Genomic DNA, 14,395 nt, shown 5'->3' with positions numbered 1-14,395 from the left:
AGGATAGAATTGTGAATGTGAAATATGGCTACACCACTGACTGGCTCAGTCAGTAGATAAATGTGTCATCTAGTATGGTACTGAGTCCTGTAGATCAGAAGGATCCCAGGACTGAATCTTGGTCCTTGCTGAATTAGTTGATCTGAACCTGTGTGCAATACAGTTGGCTTTGGGCTTCCTAGGCCAGGGAGAGCATTAATATCAAATGGGACTCTTGGCCTTGTGTGATTTGCAGTGATGCATAAGTGACTGTATAATTCTGGGGCTGGGTTCGGGTCTGGTTCCAGAGTGGTGTCTCATACCACACTGCATAGAGTATAATTCAAGAGCAGTGTCAGAGCTGATTTAAAAAGTGCCCGGTGCGAACTGGACCTTCTGAACTAACCTTATGTAGAGCTGATTTAAATATTTTGAGAGCGTGGACATGTCCATCCTTGCTCTTAATACACTTGAAATTTAACAGCTGAAATGGGAATTTAGTGTGCGAATTTAAGCTGCCTAAAACTGAAGAACAGATAGAGACCTTGGGGGGGAAAAATTGGGTCGCGCCCCCTTTGGGGCACTAACTTCGCCAGCACCCCAAAAAAGTTAGCACCCCTGCGCCCGAAATTCACCGGTAGCGCCCCAAGAGGGAGGCGGGGCGGGGCGCTACTGGAAGCGCCCCCACTCCCTCTTGAAGCGCTGCGAGTGAATATCACAGCGATACTTGCCACAGCGCCACGATCTGCGGCACGTCGCGCCACGGTACTGCAGGCCTTCCTCCCCTTAATAAAGGGGAAGGACCTAGCGCAGTGCGACCTGGGGCCCAGCTGGGCCACCAGGGATTTGAGTGCCGGCAAAAGAGCCCGGCACTTCACGAAGCGCAGCCGGCACTCCGCGGAGGGGGGGGGGGGTTGCTGCACAGAAGTCCAGGGACGGTAAAGCTGGCAGGAGCTGGCAAGCAGCCAGCAACAAAAATGGCCGCCCGGCACCTTCCCTTTAAATTGCGCCACCCTGGCCGAAGGTAGGCCCCCCTGACTCTGTCGGACATAGCGTCTGGCGGTAATTCAGGGGGTGCTTCCGAAGATCACAGCCAGGGCGCTGTGCACGGCGATGACATCATCGCCGGCGACACAGCGCCACAGGGTGCTAATGGTTACCGCCGCCGCTAACCTGCTGAATTTCGCAGGAGGCGTTAGCGGTGCCGCGCCCAGGTGCTAGTTGCTATGCTCCCCGTTAGCGCCCTCTCGGGCCTACCCGCACCGATTTAAAACCGAGACCGAAGCCCCAGGCTGGCTTAGCAGAGTGCGACGGACCCCAAGTCTTTGCTTTCCCACAGAAGCTCCGGCCCATCCTCCTCCACCTGCCGCGCTATTGGTTCGCAGAGCGCACTTCTACTGCTACCTTGTAGGTGGCAGTAGTGAGGCAGGTCCACCCAAATACACCTGCTAAAACTCATCGATCTCCCATGGCGTGAACCCCTTGAAATTTTCTCGCAAATCCCAGGAAGCCATGGACCCCCGGTTGAGAACAAATGATTACGTGCTCGAATGGGTTTGAACTTGCAACCTTCTAAATCCACGGCCAGAGTGCTATCACTGAGCCACACTGGCACTACATTTCCTATAAGTTGCCTGACAATATGTTATTGGTGAAAAATAGTTCCTGGATAAAAATTGATTGCGCTTCCAATCACTGCTGGGTGTGTATAAGAACAATAATGATGTACATTAATGCCATGTTATGGTCTCTGTTGTATATTTGTAGGGAGACGTGGGTAAAATATATGGGAGATTTTTGCAGTGGTTTTGTCATTTTGGTCTTCACTGTTTGGACGTTATATATAGAACATTTGCAGATTTTGTTTTGATGCATAACTTGGTCTGTAACTTAATATACGAACATACGAATTAGGAGCAGGAGTAGGCCACTCGGCCCTTCGAGCCTGCTCCGCCATTCAATAAGATCATGGCTGATCTGATTACTCCACATTTCCGCCTACCCCCATAACTTTTCACCCCCTTGCTTACCAAGAATCTATCTACCTCTGCCTTAAAAATATTCAAAGACTCTGCTTCTACCGCCCTCTGAGGAAGAGAGTTCCAAAGACCCACGACTCTCTGAGAAATTTCTCCTCATCTCTGTCTTAAATGGGCAACCCCTTATTTTTAAACAGTGACCCCTAGTTCTAGATTCTCCCACAAGAGGAAACATCCTCTCCACATCCACCCTGTCCAGACCCCTCAGGATCTTATATGTTTCAATCAAGTCACCTCTTACTCTTCTAAACTCCAGCAGATACAAGCCTAGCCTGTCCAACCTTTCCTCATAAGACAACCCGCCCATTCCAGGTATTAGTCTAGTAAACCTTCTCTGAACTGCGTCCAACGCATTTACATCCTTAAATAAGGAGACCAATACTGTACACAGTACTCCAGATGTGGTCTCACCAATGCCCTGTATAACTGAAGCATAACCTTCCTACTTTTGTATTCAATTCCCCTCGAAATAAACTATAACATTCTATTAGCTTTCCTAATTACTTGCTGTACCTGCATAGTAACTTTTTGCGATTCATGCACAAGGACACCCAGATCGCTCTGCATCTCAGAGCTCTGCAATCTCTCACCATTTAGATAATATGCTTTTTTATTCTTCCTGCCAAAATGGACAACTTCACATTTTCCCACATTATACTCCATTTGCCAGATCTTTGCCCACTCACTTAAACTATCTATGTCCCTTTGTAGCCTCCTTATGTCCTCTTCACAATTTACTTTCCTACCTATCTTTGTGTCATCAGCAAATTTAGCAACCATACCTTCGGTCCCTTCATCCAAGTCATTTATATAAATTGTAAAAAGTTGAGGCCTCAGCATTGATCCCTGTGGCACACCACTCGTTACATCTTGCCAATCAGAAAATAACCCATTTATGCCTACTCTCTGTTTCTTGATAGCTAGCCAATCTTCTATCCATGCCAAATGTTACCCCCTACACCCCTAAAACATCTTCCCTGTGACAGATGTTAAGCTAACTGGCCTGTAGTTTCCTGCTTTCTGTCTCCCTCCCTTTTTGAATAAAGGAGTTACATTCGCTATTTTCCAATCTAATGGAACCTTCCCCGAATCTAGGGAATTTTGGAAAATTAAAACCAACGCATCAACTATCTCACTAGCCACTTCTTTTAAGACCTTAGGATGAAGTCCATCAGGACCCGGGGACTTGTCAGCCCACAGCTCCAACAATTTGTTCAGTACCACTTCCCTGGTGATTATAATTTTCTTGAGGTCCTCCCTCCCTTCCATTTCCTGATTTACAGCTATTTCTGGGATGTTACTTGTATCCTCTATAGTGAAGACCGATGCAAAATACCTGTTCAATTCAACTGCCGCCATCTTATTTTCCATTATTAATTCCCCAGACTCACTTTTTATAGGACCAACGTTCACTTTGTTAACTCTTTTTAAAATATCTATAGAAACTCTTACTATCTGTTTTTATATTTCTAGCTAGCTTTCTCTCGTACTCTAATTTTTTTCTCCTTATTAATCTTTTAGTCATTCTTTGCTGTTTTTTATATTCTGTCCAATCTTTGCGCAATTATATGCTTTTTCTTTAAGTTTAATACTATCTATAACTTTTTTAGTTAACCACGGATGGTGGGTTCTCTCCTTGGAATTTTTCTTTCTTGTTGGAATGTATATATTCTGTGTATTTTGAAATATCCCCTTAAATGTCTGCCACTGCAACTCTATTGACCTATCCCTTAACCTAATTTGCCAGTTCACTTTAGCTAGCTCTGCTTTCATGCCCTCATAATTGCCCTTATTTAAGTTTAAAATACTAGTCTTGGACCCACTCTCTCTCAAATTGAATGTAAAATTCAATCATATTATGATTGCTGCTACCTAGGGGCGCCTTCACTATGAGGTCATTAATTAATCCTATCTCGTTGCACAATACCAGGTCTATTATAGCCTACTCTCTGGTTGGCTCCAGAACGTGCTGTTGTAAGAAACTATCCCGAAAACATTCCATGAACTCCTCATCTATGCTACCTTTTCCCATCTGATTTTTCCAGTCTATATGCGGATTAAAATCCCCCATGATTATTGCCGTACCCTTCTGACAAGCTCTCATTATTTCTTCCTTTATACTCCATCCTACCGTGTGGTTACTGTTAGGGGGCCTGTACACCACTCCTACAAGTGACTTCTTGCCTTTATTATTTCTCATCTCTACCCAAACCGCTTCTACACCCTGGTTTCCTGAACTTAGGTCATCCCTCTCTATTGTGCTAATACCATCATTAATTAACAGAGCCACCCCTCCACCTTTTCCCACCCTCCTGTCCTTCCTAAATGTCATGTACCCTTCAATATTCAGGTCCCAATCTATGTCATCTTACAGCCATGTTTCTGTAATGGCTATCAGATCATATTTATTTATTTCTATTTGCGCTATCAGTTCATCTGTTTTGTTTCGAATGCTACGTGCATTCAGATGCAGAGCCTTTAGTTTTGTTGTTTTATTATTTTTGTAACCTCTAGCCTTATCTGTTGATTTACTCTTAGAATTATACACTCTATCCCTTCCTGTCACGGTCTGTTTATCATTTCCCATATTAATACCTTTCTCTATTGCCTTGTCTCTAATCTTTGAATTACCACATCTTCCCAAATTTGATCCCATGCCCCCAATATTTAGTTTAAAGCCCTCGCTACCGCCCTAGTTATACGACTGGGCAGAACACTGGACCCAGCACAGTTCAGGTGAAGACAGTCACAACGATACAGATCCCACTTTCCCCAGTACTGGTGCCAGTGCCCCAGGAATTGAAATCCATTTCTCCCACACCAGTCTTTGAGCCACGCATTCATCTCTCTAATTTTATTTACCCTATGCCAATTTGCTCGTGGCTCAGGTAATAATGCAGACATTATTACCCTTGAGGTTCTGCTTTTTAATTTAGCCCCTAGCTGCTCATACTCTCTCAGCAGAACCTCTTTCCTAGTTCTACCTATGTTGTTGGTGCCTACATGGACCACGACCACTGGCTCCTCCCCCTCCCACTGCAAGTTCCTCTCCAGCCCAGAGCAGATGTCCCGAACCCTGGCACCGGGCAGGCAACACAGCCGTCTGGACTCTCGCACTTGGCCGCAGAGAACTCTATCTATCCCCCTGACTATGCTGTCCCCAATTACCACACATTCCTATTAACTCCCTCGCTTGAATGGCTTCCTGTACCTCGGTGCCATGGTCAGTTCGCTCATCCACCCTGCAGTCACCGCGTCCATACAGGCGGCAAGAACCTCAAACCTGTTGGACAATTGCAAAGGCTGAGGCTCCTCCACCTCCTGGGTCCCCAGTTAGTAGCCTAGCAAGCATGTTTAATTTCTTATAACAGTATTCTTGTTAAACAGGTTTCTTCAAACTAGAAAATTACAGGTTATAGAAAGCTGGACCAGAAAGAATGAGACTGGCGCTGTAAGAAGAGCTGGAAGCGAGGGGCAAGAAATATTACTAACATAATTAGAGATTTGGTGCACAGTAAATTATTTTCACCTGGAATTAAATTGATCAAAAACCAAGGTGATGGTTTCTTAAACCAGCTATAACTGATCATATTAATCGAGTGCCAGCAGCTTCGGACAACTCTAATACCCCTAGGCAGGCCATTTGTTTTGAAAGTTTTCAGCTCATTTTTGTTTTGCTAAAACAAAACCTAATGTTACAATAATAAAGCTACATAAATGTTAGAAAACACCTTTATTTCTGTAATATACCTGTACTGCTAAAATAAGCAATTTGTTAACATATTTCTACTGAAAGAATTTCCTCCTTGCTCTCTCTACTGTCACCTTATTATCAATATACCCCATTCTAACTACAGGAAACTCTCATTTAAACGGCACCTAAATATCCGGAATTCTCTATTAACCGGCAAAATTCATACTCCGAAATCAACACCTCAATAACCGGAAATGTTGTCGAGTCCGAGTCTCCCGCGGTGGCCGAGTTAGTCAGTGGGGGTAGTTCTCCAAACTGCCGCTTCTTGGTGCTGTCGGAAATCTCTGTAGGTGAGTACCCAATTATACTGCACATTTCTTGATTTTTTTTGTTTTTGTTTGTTAAAAATAGCCTCGGTAGGTATACCTCTCCGTTATCCGGAATTTTTAATCAACCGGCGCCATCCCGGTCCCATCGGTGCCGGATACGAAAGAGTTTCCTGTATTCTGTATTTTTTTCTGTTGTATTTAAAGGGTTTTACTTACCTGTGTTCATCTTGTTGCCCAACTCCCATCATCCATTTTGAACATGTGTCTCTTTTTTTAAATAGTTGGTCTCTGACTGAATATTGGCTCCAAAGGCCACTATCAGCCAGTTGAAGTTTAATGATGGACTATTCACATTATGGATACAAACAGATCAATTCTTGGCTAGTTTTGATGTGTCAGATCAGGAAGCGATACCGCTGGATGTGTTATTTCTTAGATCTGTGGCATTTAAAGAATTAACATGACTTTTGTATAAGAATAAAGATTTATTAAATACACGAGCGGATGTCCCGCAGAGTGTTGCTCTGGTAAACTGTTCTTGAATTTTGTCATTTAGCATTTTCTTTCTTTGCAGATCCTGAAACTCGCTAATAACGTGGTTACACCCTGTCGATATTCCAATAAGCTTTATTTAAATAAAACTACAGTGCTCGTGTACAAGGCATTAAATAATTAACATTTCTCAATGTTTTGCATTGGTTCCACACCCATCAAATTGCTCAACAGCTGTTTCACACCCAAACTTACCCTTGGGCTTCAAAGCAGTTTTATTATAGTGTAAACTAAAATCTGCTACTCATTAAATGTCTGTTTTGAATGTTACCTCAATGCATTTTTTCCTCACATAGGGGATCGTTTTGCAGGTCTCCGCTTCCAGAGTGGGGCTTCACTGGTTGTGAGCTTTCTAACGGTGAAAATTATAGCCCCAGTTTTCCAAGCTGTGCTCACCACTAGTAATAAAGAGCGGAGACTTGCCAAATGAGCATGACACGCTACATAAAATCAACCTCTTTACTTCTAGACATTGGCCCAGAAATTCGGGTCTCCACGGGTGAGTACGCACTGGGTACTCACCCGTAGGCCCAATGGATTGCCGGTTTCCTGCATGCACTGCGCATGCGCGGGAAACCGGCACTTCCGTTCCCCTGAAAGCAGGGGTTCAGAGGTCGAACGCGTGCGCGGGAGAGGCTGCGCGTGCGCATCGAACTTCGGTCTTTTTTACAGGTTTTCCCGGGAGGGTAAGTCTCCAGAAGTTAGACATATAAAAAGCAGTCACAAGGCCTGCTTTTTACAAGGTAAGTGGTGAATTAATTAAAATTAAAACATTTTTTCCACAGGTTTATTATTTTTAAATACTTTAAAGAAAGGTAAGTTTATTTTTAGCCCCGTTAAAAAATAAAATTATTTTTTTCAAAAATTTAAATGATTGTTTAAAAGTTATTTCATGTAATTTATAGTTTATTTAAAAAATGTGTTTTTTTTAAATTTATTTGAAGATTTAGTGATGTTTTGGGGCCCGTAGTATTTCTAAGTTTGACAGCACTTCCTGTCAGACTTATGAATGGAGCATTTCCTGCTCCGATTGGCTCCCCATGGCCCACGTGATCTCAGGGGACGCATCGAACTAACTGCGCCCCTGGGATACGCAAGCACTGCACGCCGGCAGCTGGAGCAGACCCAGGATCAGAATCCCACACGGGCCCACAGCTCAACAGCCGGCGCGGTAGGTAAGTGCAGGTCGGGGGCTTGCACCCGCGGGAAGCCCCCGACCCGAATTTCAATTATGTTTTTCACTTTTTACGGTCTCTTAGTACTTTCTCTTTAACTTTTTCATCCCCCCTGAAACGCGCATCACTCCCTGGCTGAGAGAACTTTTTCCAAGGAGTCTAATTCAGGATCCTTATTCATTTGAAGGTGTGAAATAAAACAAAAGTGATACACCCTTCGTCCTTTAAAGGCAATTATTTCCTCTAGTTCAACCAAAATTGGGACTACTTCGCAGTTCTCGGCACTGATCTGATCTGATCACTTTATGCCGTCCTGAATCTGTGGCATTCTTACTCGGACTTTGCCGTAGCCCCTAAGTGAACTTCAATATCACTCCCCTTGTGGTAAGGTAGAAATTATTTACATAAGCAGAAAACCAGTGACCCAGGAGTTGGGACTTACCACTATCCACATCTCAACAATCAGTAAAACTCTTTTCTGGCCCCCTAGCCGTCCATCAAGCCATGCAGCTACATGCCCTTTAATACCATATAGCTTCATTTTTTTTATTTTCTCCAGGTCTTTTATGACATCAGACCTACTTTTGTATGTATGAGACTTCAACGTGATTAACCCCTCAAAGCAATTTTAAAATTTAATTTAACTCTTTTTGCCGTTACGCAATCTTCCTTTTAATGAAAGAACACGTAACCTAGAGGAAGCCTCCTTGTTCTATAATTAAATATTTACATCGATTTAAATATCCATTCTATTTTAATGTCTTGACCATGGCATAAAAGTTCCAGACTTCAAAGTTTGCTGGTAGCACTCCTGTGAGTTTATTTCCACAGGTTTTAAGGTTTGCCATGTTTTAAAATCCTGTCGCTACAGATTGTACAGAGGGATATCACTAGTTTCCTCCACAGATCCTCCATACGACTTTTTAAAAACTAATTAATAAAAGAGTCATTTCCACAACATTGTCAAGACAAATTAATGAGCTATCCAGACTGTTATTTAATATCTTGCTATGGGCTATATTTTCCTCTGTTTGCTAATTTTAGTGGGAAAAAAAATGTACATAAAGCCAGGAATACAGCTTTATTTTCTCTTTTACTCAAATCAGTGAACCGAGGAAAATACACCTTTTATAAAGGAACAAGCCAAAGAGGTTGCTGCAGTGTATACGAGCACATGCTGATTGACTAAAGAAACACGTTCATATTTGATGAGCACCAAAGCTTAATTGCAGCTGTTCCTTTTTCTATATATGCCTATTTTTGCTTTTATTTCCCCTTTTCTGTTACACTTCCCTTTTTAGACACCTCATCCTGTGCCAAGAGTGTGGGACAGTAACTTGCTTCCCAGTCTTCTGCCTGTGCTGCTCAGCTGTGACCAGCTGCTAGAGGCTTCTGGAGTGAGGTCAAAATGATGATCCATCCGATGATTTCTTTTACACCGAGGAAGTTCTGGCCCTCGTTTCAGTACCTGCCTTCAAAAGCACAAATATTTCAGCAACTCACTGTATGGAAATCATAGGTCCAAATCTATGTGGTATCACTCTGACAGCGCACATCTTTATGAAGGTGCATTTTATTATTAATACCAAAGTACATTACCTTTACATTTGTCAGTTGATGTGTGTAATTTATAATAAAATTGCACAGATGCATTGCTTCGGCATCAGTTTAAGGATGTTTCAGCTACCTAGGATACGAGTTAATTTAAACACCCATGCGACCCTTCTTTCTCATTTCTCTATTGTACCCAGTGCTCCGATTTTGTTCCCCGCCCACATCAAGTCAGCCAGAGGCAGAAAATAGTCTTAATAAGCAGAATAAGAAACACACCTTTAATAATCTTAGCGTCAGACTTAATTACAGTCTCAATGGTTTTTTGTCTGAAAAAGTAAGTAGAGTGTACTGGAGGTTTCCACATTCTCTGCATTTCTGTGGTTACAGCTGTTGCTGTAATGATGATGATTTTAGTACTTCTCTTGAATTCCAGATTTATTGTGTATAGACTATTTCCCCAGTGCTTCAGTGAGAGTATTCACTGAGTAGCTTAATCATCCAGACCAGAAAGGTGCTAGGTTCACTACCGAGACTACAGCAATAGATTATAATTGGCTTCAGCATGACTAAATTAGGCAGGGAAAAATTCAGGATACCTACTCCCGATTGCTACCAGCCATTCCTGCTGAAAGTGCACATTGTAGACATCCGATACGGTCAACTTCGAACTCTGCTGTGATCACCCCGCAGGCGAATAGCCGACACTCGGTAACCAACTTATACATGAATAATGAGTACAGTAACAGAGCGCATTCAGTACCCACGGAACCATAATCCAGCAAGAAATCATTGTTTCAAGAAAGTGGGAGAAAATAAAATGCGTGTAAAACATTTGTTTTAAGCAACGGCGCTCAGGTGTGACCGGTCGTTGAGTTGACAGGTCATTGAATATTCCTTGTGCAGAAGGTTCATCACTTTTTAATAGAATATTTGGGGACAAGGATTTTTAGGTGGTGTTTTTGTTACAAGTTTTCTCTTGTCAGAGTGGGGACTTATACTAGAGCATGGTTTGAATTTGGGATCTTCCCTTCCATATGACTCACGAGCACATTGTATTTTGATACTGAATCTTGGAGAAAGCTGCTTTTCAGATGTTTAGCAGATTTCCATTTTCTACCTTTCATCTTGTCAACTCATTGCCATAATTCCTTTTATTTTAAAGGACGTGGAGTGGGGGGGGGGGGGAGAGGGTGGAATTCCTCTCCATAAGGAGTTGAAATTTGCTTTAGTTTTTACTTAGATTTTGCAAGTGAATTATGCTTATTTAAAAATCATATCTATAATAAAAGTTTGCATTTGGGGGAAACTTTAAGTGTCTCATTTATTTTCTGTAACATTTTCCTGTCACACTTGCTTGATAAAGCCCCTATTATTAAATAGCATATCTGACCGCGATGCAATAGGAGATCCACTGGAATGTTTTTGATCAACTGGCTTTGAGGTTATTTCAACTCCGTAGTTAACATTGTGGCCATGATATCTGGAACTGGTGAACACCCTACCCTCCCTTTTGGCAATGAGCACGTTCTTCATGTGCCCTCCCTCCCCTCCCAGCATGCGCACACATTATACTGAAAGTTGCCGCTGTTTGTGACCGTAATGATGCACTGGTTTTGTCTACTCTGCTGTATCATAATTTAGAAATTAAGTTTAATTTCTTAGCTGTTATCTGGTTATGGCTTCACCTTTCTGGAGCCAAGTCCTGACTTCAATCAGCAAATTTGTTCTCTTTACGAAGATTGCCATGTCATTTAGCATCTAAATAGTCTGTGAAAGTACATAAACTTGGTTTTAGTGCTTCAGCTGTAAAGCTCTCCCACACCTGGTGCACAGCATGTTGACCTGCAGTACGGATATGATAGCAAAATACTGCAGATGTTGGAAATCCGAAATAACAACAGAAAATGCTGGAAAAACTCAGCAGGTCAGGCAACATCCGTGGAGAGAAATTTGAGTTGACGTTTCGGGTTTGACCCTTCTTCAAAACTGGAGAGAAAAGGGACTAGATCGAAGGCAGGGCTGCGATCGGACAAAAGAATAAAAGAACCAAAAGAAGTAAAAGAGATTAGAAACTAGACGAGATGGTAATATGCTGGGATTAGGTGTAAAGTGTACTGGCAGGGCAAAAGATAGCTTTTGCCCTGCCAGTACACTTTACACCTAATCCCAGCATATTACCATCTCGTCTAGCTTCTAATCTCTTTTACTTCTTTTGGTTCTTTTATTCTTTTGTCCGATCGCAGCCCTGCCTTCGATCTAGTTCCTTTTCTCTCCAGTTTTGAAGAAGGGTCAAACCCGAAACGTCAACTCAAATTTCTCTCCACGGATGTTGCCTGACCTGCTGAGTTTTTCCAGCATTTTCTGTTGTTATTTGCAGTACGGATATGTCGCCTTCCTGCATCAATATTGGACTTTTGTAGAATCGGAGATTAGGCTGCACGATGATCTATTTTTATAAACAGAACATCCAGCTTATCCAATGAAGCAAATATTCAAATGAAATGTTCTACACATTGTGATCATATGTAGGTCAATCAACGTTTTCTTTTTCATTATTGCATTCCCATATTTGCATAGAGTCAAAGAATAAACCTGTATTTACGTGATAAAGGGTAGTTTGTTCGATAAAAATACAATATTGGTCATTCCTAATCATGTTTTATCATCTTTTTCGCAGTAGTTTATTTTTTATACTATATTGTGGGAATTTCTTGTGTCTACACTGATTTTAACATTATGGTACTAGTTTTCTGCAGGGCAAAATAACTGGTGACTATCCTCCTTTGCTGGGGAGAGGAGGTATATGGTGTACCTTTGGGGTAGAGGTGGCTCCAACATGGCAAGCCTGCCAATGGAAGTTTGAAACTACGTCAACCCACTGGCATACTGGGTAATCCCATACCGGAAACAAGCGTGTCTATAATACTCCAGGGCATAGTTGATAATGGACCAACCACCCTGACTCACCAATGGAACCTGGCAGGCTAGATCTACTGATGGGCTGGGTAATCCCTACTTGGCTCCAGGTAATCTTGCAAGCAGATAACCTAATGGATAGGGTGGTCTTGGGTGAACAAGCAGCAGAAATGTCCTTTAGGGAAGGAAATCTGCCAGCCTTACCTGGTCCGGCCTATATGTGACTCCAGACCCACAGCAATGTGCTTGACTCTTAACTGCCCCCTGAAATGCCCTAGCAAGCCACTTAATTGTAACAAAACGCTATGAGAAACCATAAGAATAAAACCGGACGGACCACCCGGCACTGACCTAGGCATCGGTTTCATAGAAACATAGAAGATAGGAGCAGAAATAGGCCATTCGGCCCCTCGAGCCTGTTCCGCCATTTAATGAGATCATGGCTGATCATCCAAATTCAGTACCCTGTCCCTGCTTTCTCTCCAAATTCCTTGATCCCTTTAGCCTCAAGAAATATATCTAACTCCTTGAATATATTTAATAAGTTGGCCTCAACTGCCTTCTGTGGTAGAGAATTCCACAGGTTCACCACTCTCTGGGTGAAGAAATTCCTCCTCATCTCAGTCCTAAATGCTTACCCCTTAGCCTTAGACTGTGACCCTTGTATCCCACCACAATCTGTAACCTCATGGCCCAGCATACCCCTCACTCTACCATAAACATCAAGCCAGAGAGGACCAACCCTGGTTCAATGAGGAGTGCAGCCGAGCATCCAAGAGCAGCACCAGGCGTACCTAAAACTGAGGTGCCAACCTGGGGAAGTTGCAACATAGGACTACATGCATGCTAAAAAGTGGAAGCAGCATATTATAGACAGAGCTAAGCGATCCCACAACCAATGGATCAGACCAAAGCTCTTCAGTCCTACCACATCCAGACATGAATGATGGTTGACAAACAACTAACAGGAGGAGGAGGCTCCATGAATATCCCCATCCTCAATGATGGCGGAGCCCAGCACGCGAGTGCAAAAGGCAAGGCTGAAGCGTTTGCAACCATCTAGAAGTGTTGAGTGGATGATTTATATTGCCTCCTCCTGAGATCTCCACCATCACAGAAACCAGTCTTCACTCCATGTGATATCAAGAAACTGCTGAGCGCACTGGATACAGCAAAGGCTATGGGCCCTTACAACATCCCAGATATCATGCTGAAGACTTGTGCTCCAGAACTAGCCGTGCCTCTAGCCAAGCTGTTCCAGTACAGCTACAACACTGGCAGCTATCTGACAATGTGGAAAACTGCCCAGGTATGACTTGTCCACATAAAGCAGGACATATCCAAACAGGCAAATTACCGCCCCATCAGTCTACTCTCAATCATCAGCAAAGTAAGGGAAGGTGTCGTCGACAGTGCTCTCAAGTGGCACTTACCAATAACCTGTTCACCGATGCTCAGTTTGGATGCGGTCAGGATCACTCGGCTCCAGACCTCATGATGGGCCTTCAATAACCACAAAACTGGAAGTTATAGACTTAAACAAGTTGGCTTTTAATCACTAAGATCAGAGCTAACATCTCAACACACCGACTGGTTCACAGGGATGAGTCATACAGATCCTGGGATCTTTATGTAAGAGAAGTCGGGGCGGAGCCAAGACCTGGAACCGCCCAGGTTAGTCGGGAAAGAGGAAGTGAACTATACACAGTGGGGGAGGATAATATACATGAGTGCAAAACGAATACAGGATCAAGACAAACAGATTTCATTACATTCACCCCTTCTATAGATTTAGTCCATCGGGGTGATGTTTCTTAAAAGTTGGTATAAGTGAGTCTGTCAGGAGGTTTTGCAGTTCTCCGTGATCGGCGCAAAGCCAGTTGGGGGTGCCTCTAGGGGAGTGGATTCTGGTTCCTCCGCTGTCCGGGCCTCCGCAGTGTCTTCCAGGTTATCTGCAGTGTCCTCCAGGTTAAAGTTGGGTATTGATACCTTTGGGCGTCCTGTCTCTTTGCAGTGTAGGTCTTCATCGGGTAGTCTCCCATCGTTCTCTCCGCTCCCCAAGGGAGCAAGGTCTTTTATGGAAACAGTGTCCTCTCGCCCGTCAGAGTATTCGATATAGGCGTACTGAGGGTTTGCATGGAGGAGCTGTACCTTTTC

Source organism: Somniosus microcephalus, chromosome 3, assembly GCF_052327205.1.
Source record: "Somniosus microcephalus isolate GS21.2 chromosome 3, FLI_Smic_1.0, whole genome shotgun sequence".
Lineage (NCBI taxonomy): Eukaryota > Metazoa > Chordata > Chondrichthyes > Squaliformes > Somniosidae > Somniosus > Somniosus microcephalus.
This window is presented reverse-complemented; position numbering follows the sequence as displayed.